At 44.9% G+C, this 22,129-nt stretch overlaps 1 non-coding gene across 1 annotated transcript; it reads left to right on the top strand.

The window, feature by feature from the left end:
- Positions 1 to 2,157: 2,157 nt before the first annotated feature.
- Positions 2,158 to 2,228, top strand: TRNAF-GAA. Its single transcript has one exon. It is a non-coding gene; the product is annotated as a tRNA-Phe (tRNA).
- Positions 2,229 to 22,129: the final 19,901 nt, after the last annotated feature.

Here is a 22,129-nt window from a genome sequence, read left to right as displayed (position 1 = left end):
AGGAGCCTGGCAGGCTACAGTCCATAGGGTCTCAAAGATTCGGACACGACTAAAGCAACTTTGCACAAGTTTGCTGAAAGTCAGTAAGTTCATGTTATCTATGTCACAAAATTTCTCAGCAAGAAAATTAACTTGGTGTGATGATATTTTCACAAGTAATGAAATAGAAATAAATGAGATAAAAGTTTTAGGTAAACTCTTAGAGAATGATTATGTTTTATGGTATGTCTAAATGTAGTTTCTCCAGATTTTTGGTAATTTGAAACTCCAGAGTTTTGTTAAATTAGGGTGATGATGAGAATTTTTTTTGATATCCAGATCATTTCCAATTAAGATAAAAATACTGAAACCTTCATTGCTAAACATATCTAAATTTACCTACTTGTCTTACAAGAGAAAAAAACTAAAGATATTCAGGTTTATTAGACACGTCTTGCACCACATTAAATAGAAATTATGCTATGAGGGAAAGGTATGTTTTTAAAGGTTATGGAGTATATTCTTAGGTTTGCTAATCAGGAAATACTGGTATGACAGAGTCAGTTACTTGCTTCCTGATTTTCACTAAGTTTTTTAAGGTTTAAAAATTATAATCTATGTAGGTAAAGATACTAAAATAGTAAGCATTTCAGTTATAAAAAAGTAGGCTATCTAATGTTGACAAAATATAAAATATGAAATATCTTTGTTTAGGAGAAAAAAAGTATAATTTTGTCCTAGAATGAGTTGTTTCTGGATGGAAAAAAAAGGACAAATAATGAATACAAGCAGTGATGTAAGGTTATAGAAAAGAAAACTTGAGAATTTTGTATGTGGTCAGAATTGATTAAAATTAGATTGCATTTAATTAGGTAAATAAAATTTGTTATTAAAGGTAAGCTGAAGCAAGACTGGATTTGGTTTTCTCTTTGTTGAGAGAACAAAATTCTCTTGCAGTGTCACTCTTGATAACAGATTGTATGAATTTCCTTGCCTTTACATGATCTATACTTGCTTTTGAAATCTTTTGTCACTTTGGTTAAGTAAATAAGTATTGTTTCACAGTAACCTATGATCCTATTTGACCAAGTGTTTTGAAGCTTTCTGATATTTTTGACAAACTTCTAGAATATCAAATTCTAATTAAAGTTCTTTTGACCTCTAGCTAACTTTGAGGTGCTTCATAGGGCCCCTGAGTCATCTCAGAAAAATATTAAACTAACTAAGATTATTTGGTAGATTAAATTATGTAGGAAGCACTGTCAAATAAGACGTAACATTAAGCTTTCTTTATGTTATGTCTATGTAAGTATATGTGTTATAAGTGTTTTAGAAATTTTAAAAAAATAGAAATTGCATGAAATTCCTGGAAATCATACATGTTCTGATATAAAATGTTATCTGTCATCAAAATTGAGGCTCCCATTAAAGAACTGAACCCGAGTATTTGGGAAATGCCCTCTCTGACTTTCATGCCAAGGTAACGACAATAGACTCTGTAGAGATAATGGCGCTTGTAGATAAAGTCCATCCTGCTTCTACAGAACATTAACCCCTCATTGTCAGACTCCTGCCATCCTGAGGTCCTTAGAACAGTCTGCTCCTAAATCAGAGAAATTAGACGGTAAACGATAGCTGTGACTTGAGCAGTTGGGGCTTCGGGAAACCCAAGACGGTTGCTAGGCTCCTCCTGGCTCCCTGGCAAACAGTGCTTTTCATTTGGGGGGTTAAAGCCTTACTTTGCTGCAAGGCTAAGGAATTTGTCCTCACAGAGACAAATAAGCTGTTAGAAACTGTGTTTTCCACTTAGTTTAAGTTTTCCACTTAGGTTTCCACAGTTTCCAGTGATCAAGGCACCCACTTTATTGGGCAAATCATACTAATCTTAACAAAAACCCTCATGAACTTCTTAAAATTATCGCTGTGACTGTGCTCCTCAGTTATCAGGCAAAGTCAAAAAAGTAATGGAGAAACTGGACTCAAGTGGAACAAAAATTAATTACATGGGATTAAATGAACTGATAAATATGAAATATAGGTAAAATTTTTGTGACTTTTTGTCTGAAATATTACTAAATTTTAATCTTTATTTTCCAGATTAGGGAATCTTTCACTTTAAGCTAATTATGACTTATAGCAATTTGGTAAATTAGACATTTGTAAACAGATCTGAGGGTTTCCCAGGTAGCTTAGTGGTAAAGAATCTGCCTGAAATGCAGGAGACACAGGTTCGATCCCTGGGTTGGGAGGACTCACTGGAGAAGGAAATGGCAACCCACTCCAGCATTCTTGCCTGGGAAATCCCATGGACAGAGGAGACTGGTGGTCTACAGCCCATGGGGTCGCAAAAGAATCAGACATGATTTAGTGACTAAACAAACACACACACAGATTGGAAGCATTTATCTTTTCTCTCTACCTGTTGTTTTGTTGCTAAGTCGTGCACTAGACTTGGTCTATAGATAGGACTGCTGATTAAACGACCATGACTGCATTCTGTTTGCTGTGTGCTAAGTCTCTCAGTCGTGTCTGACTCTTTGGGACTCTGTGGACTGTAGCCCACCAGGCTCCTCTGTCCATGGGATTCTTCAGGCAAGAATACTGGAATGGGTTGCCGTGTCCTCATCCAGGAGATCTTCCTGACCCAGGGATTGAACCCAAGTCTCTTGCGTTTCCTGCGTTGGCGGGTGGGTTCTCTACCACTTGCACCATCTAGAAAGACTGACTGCGTTCTGTTGATGGATTATCTTCTTGTTTCTAGGAATGACTTACAGGAAACTCCCATTGACAATGCTGGTCTGATTTAGTTTACCGGTGGGTCCTACTTAAAAGATGAACGAGGATACTACCGAGCTGTAAATACAGTAACATCCACCATGGACATAATTGAAAACTCTTGTTTACCAGAAATGAGGTCAGTAAAATCAGCTGAATTAACTGCTTTAATTCAAGCTTGTCAACTAGCTAAAGACCAGCTAGCAACTATTTATACTGATAGTTCTTATACATTTGGAGTGGCCCGTGACTTTGGGATATTATGGCAACAATGAGGTTTTTTACCTCTTCGGGACAACCTACCAAAAAAAAAAAAGGTAAACGAAGGCTTCACTCGTGGCTCAGTGGTAAAGAACCCGCCTGCCAGTGCAGGGGACATCCCTGATCTGGGAGGATCCCACTCGCCGCGGGGCAGTTAAAGCCCGTGCAGCACAACTGTGAGCCTGGGAGCCCCGTCCGCTGAGCCCACGTGCCACAACCACTGAAGCTGCACGCCCGAGAGCCGGCGCTCTGCAGCAGGAAAAGCCGCCACAATGAGAAGCCCCTGCCCTGCTACTAGAGAGCAGCCCCCGCTCTCCACAGCTAGAGGAAAGCCTACACAGCAAGGAAGCCCCCACAGGGCCATAAATCAATCAATAAATAATGGAAAACGGGTTGCAGAGTTATTAAATGCTATACAATTACCCAAAGAGTGACCACCTATTAAAGCCCCAGGACATTTGAAATCTAAGGCTACGGAAGCTAAAGGAAATCAGCTTGCCAGTGCTGCCACCAACAGCACGCAGCTCTAAATAATCATTCTGGCCAGCGTTGAGAATGTCCACTGCTCTCTGTCAACCCTGCTCAGTCAACGAAGGATTTCCTTCTGCAAGCTCAAGAAACTGCCACTGAAGAACAGAAACAGATGTGGTAATTAAAAAGCGGGAAATATTTAACCCTGTCACACAAAAACGGTTTGGCCCTGTAATGCCTGCTGGAGCCCAGTTGCCATGGCTCCAATATATACATTCTTTTACTCACTGGGTGCCTGAGAAAGTGATTCTGTGGGGAAAACAATATGTGTAGAAGCTTTCCCCCACACTGGTTTATAGTGTATATGCTTGCTGTAATGTATGTCCTACGTATAATCCAGGGAAGTCACTCTGTGGGTCACAGGACCACTTTCCCCTTCCTAAGGGACCCTTTGATGTATGGCAATTGGATTTTGTCCAGCTGCCGCCATCTCAAGGAAATAAATATATGTTCATAATGATCTTCATGTTTTTACACTGGCTTGAAGCTTTTCTGTGCAGGAGAGCGATGGCTTTAACAGTAGGGAAATTGCTGTTCAGTTCAGTTCAGTCACTCAGTTGTGTCTGACTCTTTGCGACCCCACAGACTGCAGCACGCCAGGCCTCCCTGTCCATCACCAACTCTCGTAGTTTACCCAAACTCATGTCCATTGAGTTGGCGATGCCATCCAACCATCTCATCCTCTGTCGTCCCCTTCTCCTCCCACCTTTAGTCTTTCCCAGCATCAAGGTCTTTTCAAATGAGTCAGTACTTTGCATCAGGTGGTCAACGTATTGGAGTTTCAGCTTCAAATTCAGTACTTCCAATGAATACTTAGGACTGATCTCCTTTAGGATGGACTAGTTGGATCTCCTTGCAGTCCAAGGGACTCTCAAGCATCAGTTCTTCAGCGCTCAGCTTTCTTTATAGTCTAACTCTCACATCCTCACATCCATTCTGTACTGGAAAAACCATAGCCTTGACTGGACAGACCTTTGTTGGTAAAGTAATGTCTCTGCTTTTTAATATGCTGTCATAGAAAAGATAATAATTCCTATCTGGGGAAGTCCTTCTGAATTACACAGTGATTGGGAAACTCATTTTATTGCACAAATAATTAAATCTATATGTGACATTTGACCAATTATGTGGCATTTTCTCTGTGCATATCTTCAGCATTGGTAGAAAGGACTAGTGGCGCTATCAAAATGCAATTGGCAAAACATTCAGAAGCATTTCATCTCTCATGGCCAAAAGATCTTCTGCTACTGCCTCTTGAAACTTAGATCTATGCTTTTTGGTAATCATGGGCCATCTCCTTTTGAAAGAATTAACAGGATGGCCTGTGATTAGATGAGGGACTATATGGACCAATCTCACTCCAAGGAGATATATTACATTATTGTCAGGGCCTTATTAAAACACATAAGGAAAATGAAAAATTTGTTGCTAACCCCTTTCACTGTGAGCTCCTGGAAGATGAAATCCTTAAAGATCATGGATTATAATCTGGAGATTTTGTTTATTGGAAAAGACATAAAAGATTTGTTGCAGCCACATCAGAAAGGATCTTATCAGTTATTATTTACTAATCCATGTGCTGCCAAACTATTAATAGAAGGCATAGACTCATGGATTCACATCTCTAATTTTAAAAACCTCCTCTAAAAGAGAACTCTCCTAAACTGTTGGTGGGAATGTAAATTGGTGCAACTGCTATCAAAAATAGTATGAATTTTCCTTAAGGACCTAAAAACAGAGTTGCCATATGATCCAGCAATTCCATTCCTGGGTGTATATCTGGACAAAACTCTATTTCAGAAAGACATATGCACCCCTATTTACAATAGCCAAGACGTGGAAGCAACCTAAGTGTCCATCAACAGATGAATGGATAAGGAAGATACTATATATATATATACTGTTACTTTAGTCGTGTCCGACTGTTTGCGACCCTTTGGACTGTGGCCCTCCAGGCTCCTCTGTGCATGGGATTCTCCAGGCAAGAATACTGGAGTGGGTTGCCTTGCCCTCCTCCTGGAGTTCTTCCCGGCCCAGGGATTGAACCTGTGTCTTATGTCTATCTGTTGGCAGGCAGGTTCTTTAGCATATATATACACACACACGTTTCTGTTCTGTAAATAAGTTCATTTGTATCATAGTTTAGATTCCACATATAAGTAATACTAAATGATATTTGTCTTTCTCTTTCTGATTTACTTCACTTAATATATAATAATCTCTAGGTCCATCCATATTGCTGCAAATGGCATCACTTCCTTCTATTTTATGGCTGAATAATATTATATATATTACGTTATTCATATATATACTATATATAATATTATATGTGTGTGTTAGTCCCTCAGTTGTGTCTGACTCTTTGCAACCCCATGAACTATAGCCCGCCAGGCTCCTCTGTCTATGGGATTCTCCACGCAAGAACACTGGAGTGGGTAGCCAGTTCCTTCTTCAGGGGATCTTCCGACTCAGGGTTTGACCCTGGGTCTCCAGCATCACAGGCAGATTCTTTACTGTCTGAGCCATTAGGGAAGCCTAACATTATATATATATATATATATCCATATGTAACACTATACATATGGATATATATAATATTATTCAGTCATAAAAAATAATGAAATAATGGCATTTGCAGCAATATTGATGGACCTAGAGATAATTAATTAAATGAAGCAAGTCAGAAAGAGAAAGACAAATAACATACAGTATCACTTATGTGTGGAATTAGAATATGACACAAATGAACTTATTTACAAAACAGAAACAGACTCACAGACATAGAGAAAACACTCGTGGTTGCCAAGGAGGATGGGGAGTTGGGGAGGGATGAACTGGGAGTTTGGGATTAGCAGATGCAAACAATTATATATAGAATGGATAAGCAATAAAGTCTTACTGTAGAGCATAGGAACTATAGTCAATATCCTGTAACAAACCACAGTGGAAAAGAGTATGAAAAAGGAAAATATATACATGTATAACTGAATCACTTTGACGTACTTCAGAAACTCAGACAATGTTATAAATCAACTATACTTCAATTTTAAAAAAAGAATCTTGAACTTACACACATACACACACACACAAAAGCCCTCTCCACCTGAGTGGACTTTGTCCCATATTTCTGACACCTGACTTCAACTAATTAAGATCAAATGACACCCTCATCAGGATAAGAAGATGAGAGTGGCAAACAGCTGACCAAAGAATCTGGGTCAGGCCTGTAAGGTTGATCCTACTGGTTCAATCAAACTGTTGGTCAAACATCTGTCTTCCTATCATAATGGAAAGTTATTGTTTCACTTCTAGCTATATTTTTGCTCCAATATTCAGGATGGAAAGAAACTGCTCTAGTAAAGTTGTCATAAAGTAGAGTTATTGGGATAAGCCCCTCATAATACCTATCAATGACCGTTCAGATGTTCCTAACGTGATCACTCACCCAGACCAACCGTCCTCTGACCTAATCTTTCAGGTTCAGGTTCTCCAACATACTAATATGCCCACCCCTGTCTGATACCATCCTCTGTTCTTAGAGATTAGACGTATTTTACCCTAGGACACCCTTGCTCTGTTCCTTACTTAATTGAAAAATGTCTCAAAGAGAAAAATGCAAGGAAATTGTGCTAGCAACTTCCTTATATCAAGAGTCTAGTTGACTTTTGGAAAACCTGCAAGAGAAGTGATCCATAGTTTAATAAAATTGTGTTGACAGAACTCTCAGTTCATGAGGCTATCAATGGGAGAACCCTGGCGGGGATCACCTGTGCTCCCCGGGTTCTGTCTTCACACGTGGTTTTGGAACCGACCCAGCTTCCCAAGGATGGGCACATAAATGTCTCAACAGCTGACAAACAGAAGGTTTATGTTTACTAGGACATCACATTGCCCCGTTGTCTACACGTCAGGAAATAGATAAACTTCCTTTCTGTCCTCATTACAGAGCCGAGAGGTCCATGTTAGCAAAAGACACCAAGATGTGTGCCGAGTCACTTCAGTTGTGTCCGACTCTGTGTGACCCCGTGAACTGTAGCCCGCCAGGCTCCTCTGTCCATGGGGTTCTCCAGGCAAGAATTCTGGAGTGGGTGCCATGCCCTCCTCCAGGGGATCTTCCCCACCCGGGGACTGAGCCTGCGTCACAGGCAGTGGGCTCTTTACCACTAGTGTCACCTGGGAAGACCAAGAAACCACGATACCTGGGGGCAAAATATTTTTGTTCTGAATACAAGAATATATGTAAGCAGAGAGATAATTAGAAATCTATGAGCTACCATTGGTCAAACAGCTGAAGAGACTGCAAACAACACCGCAGCACAACAGCGTCCTAAATTCCTTACCCAACGTAGCGTTAGACAGTGGGCTTGCCTTAGAGGGTCTGCTGGCCAGACAAGGAGCCGTTTCTGCTACGCACACACTGCTTGTTCTACTTATGGCAATGCCTCTGGAGAAGGTGAGACTTGCCTAGAAACAACTTCCCCAAAGGCAAGGTAGTTACAAGACGTAAGGAAAACTGACCCCTTAAGTGACCTGTTCTAGTTAACATCTTTCAGGAGTAAGCTGTTTTTTCCCACTCTGCTTTACAAATGATCATTATATTTATATATATGGTATCATCCTCTTCCTGACTATCAAGCTATGTATGCTATGTATCACTGCTTGCCTGGTCTGCTGCTAAAATCACAAGTATTATGTTTCTGTGGCAATTTGATAATGGTTGATAATACATATAGCTTATAAAATGCTTCCCCCATCGATATATATCCATTGCATTCAATTAGTTACCCCCAAATGAGGATAAGTAGGCAACACTTTTCCTATAAGAAATAAAAATACAAAAAAAAAAAAAAAAAGAAAGAGATTGATCTATGATCAAGGGACATGATGGACCCAAGGCAGGCAGAAATCACCCTGGCATTAAAGGACTAATATTTTTTTGATAATTTAAATCATTTCTTTATTTTTGGCTGTGCCGGGTCTTCATTGCTGCACGGGACTCTTCTCTGGCTTGTCATTGCAGTGGCTTCTCGTTGCAGAGCGCAGGCTCTAGGACGCCAGGGCTCAGTGCTCACAGCTCCCGGGCTCTAGAGCACAAGCTCAGTAGTTGTGGCTCATGGGCTTAGTTGCTCCGTGGCATGTGGGACCTTCCCGGATCAGGGATCGAACCCGTGTCCTGCATTTGCAGGTGGATTCTCTACCACTGAGCCACCAAGGAAGCCCCGAGGGACAAATATTTTGATCATCAGTGCTTTCTATAGAAAGATTTACAATCAAAAAAGGGGAAACGATAACAGAAAATTTCACATTTTCTGGCAAGTTATTCTGGCTTATACTTGAGTTAGCTTGAGTCTTATGCTGACTAGAATAGCCTGTTTGCGGTCTATCAAGCATGCATCGCACGTCTGCTTTAATTATTGAAGAAAAGGGCGCATTGACCAGAATGAAAGAATGTCCATGTTAAAAATAAGGATTAAATGCCTCTCTTTCTGGAGCACCAATGCTTGTATTCTTTTCAATGATAAGACTCTCCTCCCAGGTGCCAAGGCCATATTTACTCGCTGGGTATGTACTGATTTGATTTTTGAAACCTTGAGGGAATATGTTCTTGACTTGTGTGATGCTCTTTGTTCCGACCAGACATAAAACTGTGCTGGAAACCATGCTTCTCTGGAGCAGCTTTTCAGAGTAATCTGAGAAACTGGCTTCTGGGCTGTAGTCCTCAGTTTGGCTCAAATAAAACCCTTTTCTGTACCTCTGATAAGTTGTTTATTGATTATTTTCCCCGACAGTAGGAAGGGGGAAGGAAGGAAGGACAGACTTACCTGTAGGTTCCTATCTTAATGCTGTTCCCCAAAGATCTGCAAGACTACGAACGATGCCTATCTTATGCCAGTGATTTTCATCAGGCAGACGCTGTGTCTCCTGCCTGAGGCTGAGCCAGACGTGAGAGATGCAGCTGAGCCTCTGGAGGTGCTCGTACACTCACTTTGTTGTGAACTAACATCTAAGAACTTCGGGGATTTCACCCAAAACCCCAGATTTCTGGTTCTTTGGAAAGTTGGAAGCTTTGGCACCCTGGGACTTATTCCCACGTGGCAGCTTTGCCAGGAACCAACTCTCTGTCATTTGGAGCCTAAGATGGGGCGTGAGTGTTCATGGACGAGAGCCAGTGTCACCCCTGTCCATCCAGGTGTGCGTAGACACCTGTGTCTACATCTGTCCTGTTACTGCCGTTGCCTGCCTCACTGTTTTCTTCACTCATCTATTCATTGGTTCATTCATTCAACTGATATATATCAAATGCCCTCCGTGTGCCAGCTCTCGGGAATTTAAACATTTAAGGCATTGTATTAGTTTCTTGGTGCCGCTGCATCACAAACTGCCTGGCTTAAATAACAGAGGTTTAGTCTCTCGTAGTTCTGGAGGCCAGAGGTGTTGGCAAGGCCGCGTCCTCTCTCCAGCTCCTGAGGGTGGCCAGCAGTTCTTGGCTGGCAGCTGCATCACTGTAGTCTCTGCCTCCGTCGCGTGACCTTCTTCCCTCTGAGTGTCTGTCTTCACATGGCATTTTCCTCTCTGTGCTCCTGTCTCTGTGTCTCTTTCTAGAAGGACAACAGGCATGATGGATTAAGGGCACCCGCCCTCCTCAGTTCAGTGCGACTTCATCTTTATATTTATATACATATATATATTTCTTTATTTTTGGCTGTGCTGGGTCTTTCTTGCTACATGGGCTTTTCTCTAGTTGTGGCGAGCATGGGCCACTCTTCATTGTGGTGAGCAGGTTTCTCATTGTGGTGGCTTCTCTTGCGAAACACACAGGCTCTGGAGCACAGTTTCTGGGCTCTAGAGCACAGGTTCAATAGCTGTGGCCAAGGGTTTAGATGCTCTGCGGCATGTGGAATCTTCCAAATCAGTGTCTCTCATATCGTCAGGCGGATTCTTTCCCTCTGGGTCATTGGGGAAGCCCTGACCTCACCTTGATTACATCTGCAGCAAGCGGCAGCTACAAACAAGGTCTCACTCAGCCTCATCAGGGTCAGGACTTCAACGTCTCTTTCGGGAGGGTGCAATTCAACTCACAACAGACATTAAAAACAAACAAACAAACAAAAACCAACAACTCCGGCTTCCCTGGCGGTCCAGTGATTAAAAATTCACCTTGCAATGCAGGGGACTCTGGTTTGATCTCTGGTCTGGGAATATCCTACAGGCTGTGGGCCAGCTCAAACTGTGCACCACAGCTATGGAACCTAGGCTCTGGAGCCTGTGATCTGCAAGTATAGAGCCCACTGGGTCTAGAGTCTATTCTCTGAAACAAGAGAAGCTGCCACGAGAAGCCCCTGCAGCAGCTCTAGAGAGTGGCCCCTGCTTGCCGCAAGGAGGGAAAGTCTGAGCGCAACAAAAACAACCCAGCACAGCCAAAATAAATGAATAATTATAATGAAAAAACCCACCTCAAACAACCCATGGTCCTTGCTCATCATCCGCTTTGGGAGACAAGACTCCTGAAACGTCAGCAAAGCACGCCAGTGACAAGTTGTGGGGAGTATGTACACTGACGCAGTTTTGTGCCCTCCCAGGTGGATTGCTGTGACTTTACTTTGCAGATGAGGAAACTGAGGCAGGGAAGGGTTACACTGTGAAGGTCACCAAGGAAGCAGAGCTCAGTGTGGAAACAGAACAGTGTTTTCCAGTGAGTGGGTGAAGCTCAGCAAACTGCTTTCCCTTGCCCATCTGACTCTTCCCCTTGCGATGTAGACATCAGACAGCGTGAAGCTAGCCTGTGTCTTGGCCCCCATCAGGAAACCTAGTGCTTATCTCATTTACAGTCCCCTCATTTACAGTCCCTGCTGCTCCAGGGACTTCCCAGGGCGATTGCAGAGGCTGTGCGTGTCATGTATGAAAGGTCCGATTGTTTTCTTGACTGGAAGGGTGATGTCTTTACATTTGAACAAAATATAGTCCATATTTAGGGTCAATTTCCTATGCCTCTGTTGCATTCTCTCGTAGATGGAAGAATCATCCAGAAAACCATAACAAGATGCTCTAAATAACCTTTATTTTGTGGTACTGATCTAGCTAAGTAAATATAGTTAGTACCAGATGGGACTTTTGCAGAGCAGAATTCTGAACGAGAGAATGGATTCATTTTGAGTTCCCTTAAATTAGATGAGAGATTTTTTTCCTGGGGTGATCGACTCCCACATTCAATATTCCCAGTATGACATTTTGTACTGTTAAACTTGGTAAGTTAAGCGCAGCTATTCTGAGCTTCATGTGCAAGGAGTCTGAGCTCAGAGTTCCTTTTTTAGTTTAGCTCATAAAGGCTGCTTGTATGTTTGGGTATTTCATACAGAAAGAAGTCTTCTGGGCTAGGTCACTCACATTTCATACTCTCTTGCTAGGTATATACAAAGTTCATGGCTATTTTTAACCCACAGCTTGGCTACCTTAAAACCACAGTCAGAATTTAAAGCTGTGACTGACTTTTTCAGTTAGGATAATGTCTAAGTGAAAGCTAAGTGAAATAAGCCAGTCACAAAAGGACAAATACTGTTTAAGTCCACTTATATGGGGTTCCTAAAGAGGGCAGATTCAGAGAGACAGAATGTAGAAGGATATTGCCAGGGCCTGAATTGGGGAGGGAGTAGAGAGTGTAAACTTAAAAAGTATTCATAACCTAAAAGTTGAGAGTTATGTTTTATTTGGTGAGAATTTTTGGGACTTCAAGCCTGGGAGAAAGCATCTCAAGTAACCTTGAGAGAACTGCTCCAAGGAGGCGAGGGAAGAAGCCAGTTTATACAGAAGCTTTACAATGAAGGGTAGGTAATCTGAGCATCAAAATATTATTGTTAAAAAACAAAACAAAACAAAAAATATTATTGTTAATTTAAGAAAACCAGATATCCCAAGTTAAGGAACTTAGTACTTTTCTATGAATGGGAAAATGTAAGAGTCTGGGCTCACTGAAGTCATTCATTTCATAGGCACCTCAGCAATCCTGGGTCAGTATTCTGTGGTTTTCACATCCCAAGCTCCCCTGGGCTCACCATAGGGAGTGGCTGCAATCTGATGGCCGTTAGATAACGGGTATTCTTCTCCTTCCCGAGTGCTCTTAGGCTCACATTGGAAGGCTAGAATTGCTGATGACTGTTACATCCTTGCTTACTGATATGGCAAGAACTATTTCCATTCTCAAAAGTTAGTGTTTAATAGGGACAGAGTTTTAGTTGGGAAGATGAAAACGTCCTGATGATGGATAGAGGTGATGGCTACACAACAACATATATTATATAATGCCACTGAACAATACAATTAAAAATGGGTAAAATGGTACATTTTATGTTATGTTTATTTTACCACAATAAGGGAAAATGCCTACAATAACCCAAGTCACTATAAATCCATATAATATATATTTATTTTGTTGTTCAGTCATAAGTCATGTCCGACTCTTTGAGACCCCATGGACTGCAGAACACCAGGCTCCTCTGTCCTCCCCTCTCTCCAAGAATTTGCTCAAATTCATGTCCATTGACTCAGGGATGCTATCTGACCACTTCATCCTTTGTTACTGCTCTTCTTTTTTTGCATTCAATCTTCCCCAGCATTGGGGTCTTTTCTAATAAGTCAGCTCTTTGCATCAGGTGGCCAAAGTATTGGAGCTTCAGCATCAGGCTTTCCAATGAGTATCCAGGGTTGATTTCTTTTAGGATTGACTGGTTGGATCTCCTTGCTGCCCAAGAGACTCTCAAGAGTCTTCTCCAGAATCACAATTCAATAACGTCAATTCATTGGTGCTCAGCCTTCTTTATGGTCCAACTCTCACATCTGTACATGACTACTGGAAAAACCATAGCTTTGACTATACTGACCTTTGTTGGCAAATTGATGTCTCTGCATTTTAAAATGCTGTCTAGGTTTGCCATAGCTTTTCTTCCAAGGAGCAGGCATCTTTTAATTTCATGGCTGCAGTCACTGCCCACAGTGATTTTGGAGTCCAGGAGAAGAAAATCTGTCATTGCTTCCACTTTTTCCCCTTCTCTTTGCCATGAAGTGATGGGACCAGGTGCCATAATCTTAGTTTTTTGAATGTTGAGTTTCAAGCCAGCTTTTTCACTGTCTTCTTTCACCCTTACCAACATATAGCTAACATATCTGTATATATACCAAATATATAAAACCTCACATTGCCACAATTAAATATGATATACATCATAAATATTGTTAACAATTACATGTATAGTTTTATAAAATTTGTTCACTGTTTTATGCTTTTCTGTATTTTTTAAGTTAAAAAGTTCCTTGGCAAATATAAATAATTTTAGCTCTGACTTTCTGTGTGACTTGGTGCTAGTCTTTTTAGCATTCTGAGCTATTATTATCCTGCAAAATAGGGACACTAACTCTACAGGGCTACCAAAGAGGGAGGGAGAGTTAAAGACATGAAATAGACTCTGCAACACAAGTGGAAACCAAAGTAAATTGAGATCACCCCTTAGTAGGGTTTACAGTGTAAAGGAATCAGTGTGATTCTGGAAATTTCTTAGTCCCTTAGAGCAAGAGTGACAGCAAGGTATGAGTCAGGTAGTAAGGAATGGCCGGGACTATAGAGACTGTGGCTGCCGTGTGTGCTCAGTCGTGTCCAACCCTTTGCTACCCCATGGACCGCAGCCCGCCAGGCTCTTCTGCCCATGGGATTTTTCAGGTGAGAGTACTGGAGTGAGCTGTCATTCCCTTCTCCAGGTAATCTTCCCGACCCAGGGATCGAACCCTAGTCTTCTGCGTTGCAGGCAGAGTCTTTACCGTCTGAGCCACAGGGAGCAACCTTATTTTTTTTTAAACATAGAAAAATTTATTTAATTTCATCTTACTGCCTAGATCAAGTCATCCCATAGTACAAAATTTTTTTATTTTGATAATAGCTGCCAGTTCCCAACAAAATCCAATGCTCAATGGTAGGCAGAAAATTTGATATACTTACTTTATGCCAGTAGCTTTTAAAATTGCAGTTATCTGGGGCTTTCCTGGTGGTTCAGTGGTTAAAATCCATCTTGCAATGCAGGGGGCACTGACTCGGTCCCTGGTCAGGGAAGACCCCACATGCTACAGGGCAACCACGCCTGTGTGCCACAGCTACTGAGCCCGCGTGCCTCAACGTGAAGCCATCCAGCCACAGAGCCCGTGCTCTGCAACAAGAGAAGCCACTTCAATGAGAAGTCTACACACGGCAGCTGGAGGGTAACCCTGCTCTCCGCTACCAGAGAAAGCCAGTGTGCTGCAATGAAGACCCAGTTCAGCCAAAAATAAACAAGTATTTTTTAAAAGCTTAAAGAATTGCAATTATCTGTATCTGGTTGTTTGCATTAAAATGCCAAAAGGAGTTCATTGGACATCTTCAGGTCTCTGCTTCTGCTGGGCTTCTGAGAGATTTTAACATGTCTTGCAAAAGATAGATTTTTCTCTGGCTCTTCGGTTATTAACATCTGTTGTGAGAATTTGGATTATTCTAAGAAAACTCTGAACCAGCACGAGCTAGCCTACCTAGAATGCATATGGCCCCTGCAGGTGTGTTGAGCTTGGCGAGGAGGGGAGGAGGGGAATGAAATGCCTGAGGCCATCACGTGCTCTGGGAAGACCAACACACTCCTCCACTCCCCACTAATGACTCTTTCTGTTTATTTACTTATGGCAGTGTTGGGTCTTAGTTGCAGCACATGGGATCTTCGCTGGGGCACCTGGGCTTCATTGACCCTTGGTATGTGGGATCTTAGTTCCCCAACCAAGGATCAAACCCAAGTTTGAAACTCCTGCATTGGAAGGTGATTCTTAAGCACTGGACCACCAGGCAAGGTCGTGATCTGTCTTACTAAAGCAAGATCACAGTGCCGTGCTGTGAAATTGAGATTCTCTAGAAGGAGAGTTCAGAGGTCAAACGTGTCATCTGACCATGTCTGGACAACACCACGTGCAGTCATTGGACCTGGCCCCCTGGACAGGGAACAGATCCATTTATTGCTCTGCCTCTGGCCGTGTGGCTCTTTAGCCAGAGCTTTGGAAGTTGTGTCCTCATGGAAGTGGTGAGCACCGAGGAGACTCAAAGGAGACCCTCATTTAGGAATGGAATTTAAAACCATTCCGATCCCATGCAGCCCAGTCAGCATTTATGGAAGCATCCCCAGGGTCAGGCGCTGTGGGGGCCATCAACATGAATAATCTTCCTAAAACAGTGGCCCATGTCTATTCAACTCCTGCAGATTCTGAGCAAGGTTCTTTTCAAGGGTTAGAAGTCAGACTCCGTGGTGCTAACGGAGCTTTGGCTGCGAGGGGAACTCCGGGGAACAACTCGTCCCAGTTTGCTCAGGACTTTCCTGGTCTTTCCACTCCTCTCTGTCCCAGCAAACCCCAGCAGTGAGCCACCCTGGGGAGGGCACTCGTTTTATCTAAATTATCTGGTATGGCATCAAGTGGAATAATAATAAAAAAGTGGGCCAAAAGTATGATCAAGATCGAGTTCTCTAGGACATACACTGCAGGGGATGGCCAGGGGTAAAAGCCGTGTAGTGAGGCCAGAAGAGTGTTTGTTAAAATGCTTATTTTTAATTATTTTAGAGCAGCTTTGGGCCCATGGTAAACTGAGCAGAAAGTACAGAGAGCTCCCCTCTACCCCTCGCCTGCCACAGGCTCCCCACAACCCACCCCACACGCACACCCCCACCAGGCGGGACTTCTGTTCCAGTAGATGAACCTCCAACGACACATAATTAGCACCCAAAGTCCATAGATTGCTTTGGGGGTCACTCTTGGTGGACATTTTATGTGGAAGAGCATCTCAAAGAAACTGGAAGGACGTAAACTGGATCACTGGTCCCTTATCAAGCACACCTGTGCCGGGCGGTCACCTAAGATTCTTTCTAACTGGGTTGTGGTGACAGGTGGTCGAGATGCGCTGCTTAGAGTTGAGGGGCCAGGGACACATCAGGCTGAGGAGAACCTGGAAGGCTCCCTGGGGTAGGGAGGAATCCCCGAGAAGCCCCCGGGGAAGGGACTGAAGAGACAGCTGGGAACGTGGAGGGAGGAAGGCAGGACGGGGCTGGAGGACTCGGAATCTTGGGGACTTGGAAGTCGGGGGGTGGGGTGGTGTCAGGGTTTGACGCCTGCTCTGTGGCTCATTGATGTGTGACCCCAGCGCATACTGTACCTCTGGGGACCCCTGCTTGTCAGCCATGAGACGGGGGTGGTCATGGCGCCTCCAGGGCAGGTGGCGTTAGTGTCAGGTGACGCAGTGCCTGGAGTGTGGGAAGAAGCTGTAATATACCTGCTGTTACAGTCAGGCTTTGTTTCGGAAGGTTTGGGGGCAGCCACTCCTAGAAGAGCTGAGGGAGGTCAGAGACGGTGTCTGACCAGGTGGCCGGCAGGTGTGGGGTGCGGGCGGGGATGCCGAGGGCCCAGATGAAAGATCTGAGCTGGGGGAAGATTTGTTTTGGCCATTCTTTCACGTTCTGCTTCAAGGGGCAGAGATCGCCCTGAGATCACCGTGTTTGTTGTATTGACTTGTCCATGGAGTGGAGGTTTGACCTCAGGGCCAGGGGGGGATGTAGATTTTGGGGGCTCCGAGGAGACTCCTGCGGGACCCCAGGCCTCCCACTGTGACATGCCTGGCTCTTTGCTCGTGTAGCTGGAGTTCCCCAGGGTGGGCCCAGCACAGGTCAGGATGCCTTCAGCAGTCAGATGCCATCTTTGGCCACTTTCTCTTTTAAACCAAGTGACCAGGGATGTTGCTTCTTGGCCAGTTCAGCTTGGTCGCCTTGGATGGAGCCTGTGCTGAATTCAGGGTCCCTGCCACCCCTGGACTGGAATGGGTACCACGTCTTCTTCCAAATGATGCTATGTGCCTTCTCTCTGCCCTGACAACCCCTCTAGCTCTTGCCAGGCCCCTCCTGGAGAATGCCCGTGTTCCCTCCTCCACCTTGGCAAGCCCGTTTTTGTGCCTGTTTATGGACTGTTATCCCCTTCATGGATCACAGCCTTGTCCTTGCGAAGGGGCTTGCACAACTCAGTGAAGCTATGAGCAATGCCAGGCAGGGCCACCCAAGACGGACGGGTCATAGTGAAGAGTTCTGACACAATGTGGCCCGCTGGAGAAGGGAATGGCAGCCCACTCCAGGATCCAGGGCGGTTACGGCTATTTAGGGAGCCCCACATCCACCCAATAGCTTCCTACTGCTCTTTTGAGAAGCGCCATGGCCAATGACTTCCCAGGCTGAACAACCAAGTCTGCTACTTTGAGAGATCTAGACTTTGAAACAAAAAGATCCATTTATCATGCTTCATCCTCCCAAGGGCCATCAGGGGACCAAAGGTTTCTCTGACCCTCTTTGAGACATCCATTGCTTTTCAGCCAATTTCCTGGTGACCGGATGCTACAATTGGCGTCCAGGTCACTGTGGCACCCAGAAGGTGTCCTGCCGCATCAGCTACTGGGTGCTGAGTATCAGGGTCAGTGATGAGACCCCATCGCCTCAGGGGACGGGGTGTAGTGATACTTGCTACTCAAACAGCTGCGAAAGAGTCATCCTCAGCTGAGGGGCAATGGGCCTGAGACAGCATCTAATGCTAACCTTCAAGGATCTCCCCCAGTGGCCCTGACTTTCCATTCATCCAGCAACACACCTTGAGTACCTCCTCTGTGCCTCCAAGAACACCGACTTTCTATGTCTGATGCAACGTGACAACTGCTAAATCCAGAATACCTCGCGTTCAGAGAAGCACTGTGGGCTGGGGTGGGCAGGAAAGGAGACCCAGCCTCGGAGGGAGAAGGAGAAGGAGGGGTGTTGGCATCTGTCCTGGGGCGGTGAATAGCAGGAGCCAACCACGGGGGTGGAGGTGTGGAAGCAGAGACCGCGTTTGGAAAGAACGTGAGTGGCCCCAGCGGTGGCAGGCAGGGCTGAGAGTGTGCTGGGGAGGAGGGTGGGGCCAGATGCTTGTGGGGCGTGCAGTGTTATAGCCACCGCTTTTGATGGGCTAAGAAATCGATGTTTATCGGCCACCTCCTGAATACAGGCCATGCGTGAGGCCCCAGGATACGGCGATGACCCGACGGCTGTGGTCCTTGCTCTCGGGTGTGGACAGACCTAAACCAGAGACAGTGGGAACCTGATGAGCTGAGCACAAAGCGGAATGCGGCTGACTTGGAAAGTGACAGATTCCACAAAGCCGCACATTCTGAGCAGCAAGTGGCCAGAGGAACAGAGCGGGGGGCGTTCCAGGCAGGGAACCGCAGGTGTAAGGGCTCAGAATGAAACAGGGACACGGGCTCGTGGAGGATGAAGAAGCGGTGACGTGAAGTGTGAAGGGTGACCGCAGGTGTGTGCCTGAAAGCGGTGGAGGGAGAGCTCCCCGAGGCGCCTGGCAGCGCGGTGGCCGCAGGGGAGCTAATGCTGGGCAGCGTCTGCCCTTCTGAGGCCTGGGGCGGGGCGAGAGGCAATGGGCCTTGGTCCGGGTGTGGTGAGGGACCGGGGGGGTGGATGAGGGGAAGGCGGGGTGCGGGGTGACCGGTCCTCTGGTGTCAGGCTCTGGAAATCCCAGCAAACTGGCCGCTGTCCCCACTCTCGGGACCTGTGGCCCGTGGGGGACTCCGAAGCCCCCAGGGGCCGCCCTGGACCTTGTATAGGGCAGGTGGAGGACAGCTGGGCCCTTGGCAGATTTTTTTTTTTAAATATTTATTTATTTGGCTGCCCTGGATCCTTCAGTTGTGGCAAACTCTAGTGGGATCACTACGGGACCACTTAGTGTGAACTCAGGCTGGATCTGAGTTCCCTGGGCCCCTGCATTGGGGGTGTGGAGTCTTAGCCACTGGGCCACAGGGAAGGCCCATGACAGGTTTTTATAAAGGGCACCTGTGTGCATTCCTTCCTACGGGCCACAAAACTCTCTGTGTGTTACCCACTGGGCTCCAGATCTTTTACCTCCATGCTGTTTTTTTTCTGTCAGTATCTGAAGGATCGATATCTGAAGGATGAGTTGAAATCTCTTCCTAAGACAATGGCTCTGTGCCTTTCTCTCTTAAGTTCTCTCAGCCTTCACTTTAGAGATCTTGAGTCTGTGTTATCACTTACACATTTTATTTTCATTGAAGTCTGGTTGGTTTACAACATTGCTGGTTTCTGCTGTATAGCAAAGTGACTCTGTTATGCACACAGACACACACATATATATATATTCTTTTTTAAAATATTCTTTTCCATTATGGTTTATCACAGAACATTGTTCCCTGCACTCTACAGTAAGACCTTGTTGTCTGGTACACACTTGTTTAAAGTCACATCACTGTCTTGGTGACTTGGTCACTTTTCTGTCATTTACTGACCATGTCTATTCCTGGCAAAGCTGAATAATAATATCTGTGTGTGTGTTAGTCGCTCAGTCTTTGCAACCCCATAGACTGTAGCCCGCCAGGCTCCTCTGTCCATAGAGAATCTCCAGGCAAGAACACTGGAGTGGGTTGCCATGTCCTCCTCCAGGGGATCTTCCCAACCCAGGGATCGAACCCAGGTCTCTTGCATTGCAGGCAGATGCTTTACCGTCTGAGCCAGCCAGGGGAGCCCAGAGCCACCAGGAAAGCCCAGTATTAAGGTGTAACTAAATACAGTAAACTGCACATGTTTAAAATGTATAATATGATAAGTTTTGACATATGTCTGTGCCTGTGAACACATCCAAGATGACAGAGCAGAAGGACGTGCACTCATCCTCTCCTTCGAGAACACCAGAATCACAACTAGAGGCTCACAGCCATTGACAGGAGAACGTTGGAACCTGCCAAGAAAGATACCCCATGTCTCAGGACAGAGGAGACACTGCAACGAGATGGTAGGAGGGGCGCAATCACGTTAAAATCAAACCCCATACCCGCCAGAGGCTCTTGGAAGGCACAAACAAAACCTTGTGCTCAGCAGGACCCAGGGGAGAGGAGCAGTGACCCCCACAGGAGGCCGAGCCAGACCTGCCTGTGAGTGTCTGAGGGTGTCCTGCGGAGGCGTGGGTCAGCAGAGGCCTGCTGCGGGGTCAGGCGCACTTACAGCACCAGTCAGGGGAGGTGCGGCATGTTAGCTTCAGTTCTCATGGTGCGGGTTGCTGTTAGCCTTATCATGGAGGCTGTAATGCTACCACAGAGACTGCGGACTGGGCCACCTCAGGCCAAGCTACAGGGAGGGAGCACAGCCCCACCCATCAGCAGAAAACTGGATTAAAGATTTACTGAGCTTGGGCCTGCCCACCAGAGCAAGACCCAGTTTTCCCCAGAGTCACTCCCTCCCATCAGGAAACTTACACAAGCCTCTTATTCTCATCTGTCAGAGGGCAGACAGAAGAAGGAGGAACTGGTATCCCACGGCCTTCAGAATGAAAACCACAGAAAACTAAGCAAAATGATCACATGGATCACAGCCTTGTGTAACTCAATGAAACTACGACCCACGCATGCAGGGCCATCCAAGACAGACAGGATCACGGTGGAGCGTTCTGACAAAACGTGGTCCACTGGAGAAGGGAACAGCAAACCGCTTCAGTATTCTTGCCGTGAGAACCCCATGAACAGAATGAAAAGTCAAGAAGATATGAAACTGGAAGATGAGCCCCTCAGGTTGGTAGGTGTCCAATATGTTCCTGGGGAAGAGCAGAGAAATAGCTCCAGAAGGAATGAAGAGGCTGAGTCAAAGCGAAAATGACGCCCAGTTGTGGATGTGTCTGGTGGTGAAAGTAAAGTCTGATGCTGAAAAAAACAGTACTGCACACGAACCTGGAGTGTTAGGTACATTGGAAGTGGTCAAACAGGAGATGGCAAGAGTGAACATTGACATTTGAGGAATCAGTGGACTAGAATGGATGGGAACGGGTGAATTTAATTCAAATGACCATTATATCTACTACTGTGGGCAAGAATCCCTTAGAATGAATGGAATAGCCCTGATAGTCAACAAAACAGTCCAAAACACGGTACTTGGGAGCAGTCTCAAAAACGACAGAATGATCTCCATTCGTTTCCAAGGCAAACCATTCAACATCATAGTAATCCAGATCTACGCCCCAATCACTAAGGCCAAAGAAGCCAAAGTTGAACAATTATATGAAGACCTACAAGACCTTCTAGAACTAACACCAGAAAAAGATGTTCTTTTCATTATAGGGGATTGGAATGCAAAAGTAGGAAGTCAAGAGATACCTGGAGTAACAGGCAAGTTAGGCCTTGGAGTACAGAATGAAGCAGGGCAAAGGCTAACAGAGTTTTGCCGAAAGAATGCACTGGTAAGAGCAAATACCCTCTTCCAATAACACAAGAGATGACTCTACACATGGACATCGCCAGATGATCAATACAAAAATCAGATTGACTATATTCTTTGCAGCCGAAGATGGAGAAACGCTATACAGTTAGCAAAACCAAGACTTGGGTCTGACTGTGGCTAAGATCATGAGCTCCTTATTGCAAAATTCAGACTTAAAGAAAGTAGGGAAAACCATTAGGCCATTCAGGTGTGATCTAGATCTTTTCTCTTATGATTATGCAGTGGAAGTGACAAAT

Source organism: Cervus elaphus, chromosome 13 (genome assembly GCF_910594005.1).
Source record: "Cervus elaphus chromosome 13, mCerEla1.1, whole genome shotgun sequence".
NCBI classification, from domain to species: domain Eukaryota; kingdom Metazoa; phylum Chordata; class Mammalia; order Artiodactyla; family Cervidae; genus Cervus; species Cervus elaphus.
This window is presented reverse-complemented; position numbering and strand designations above follow the sequence as displayed.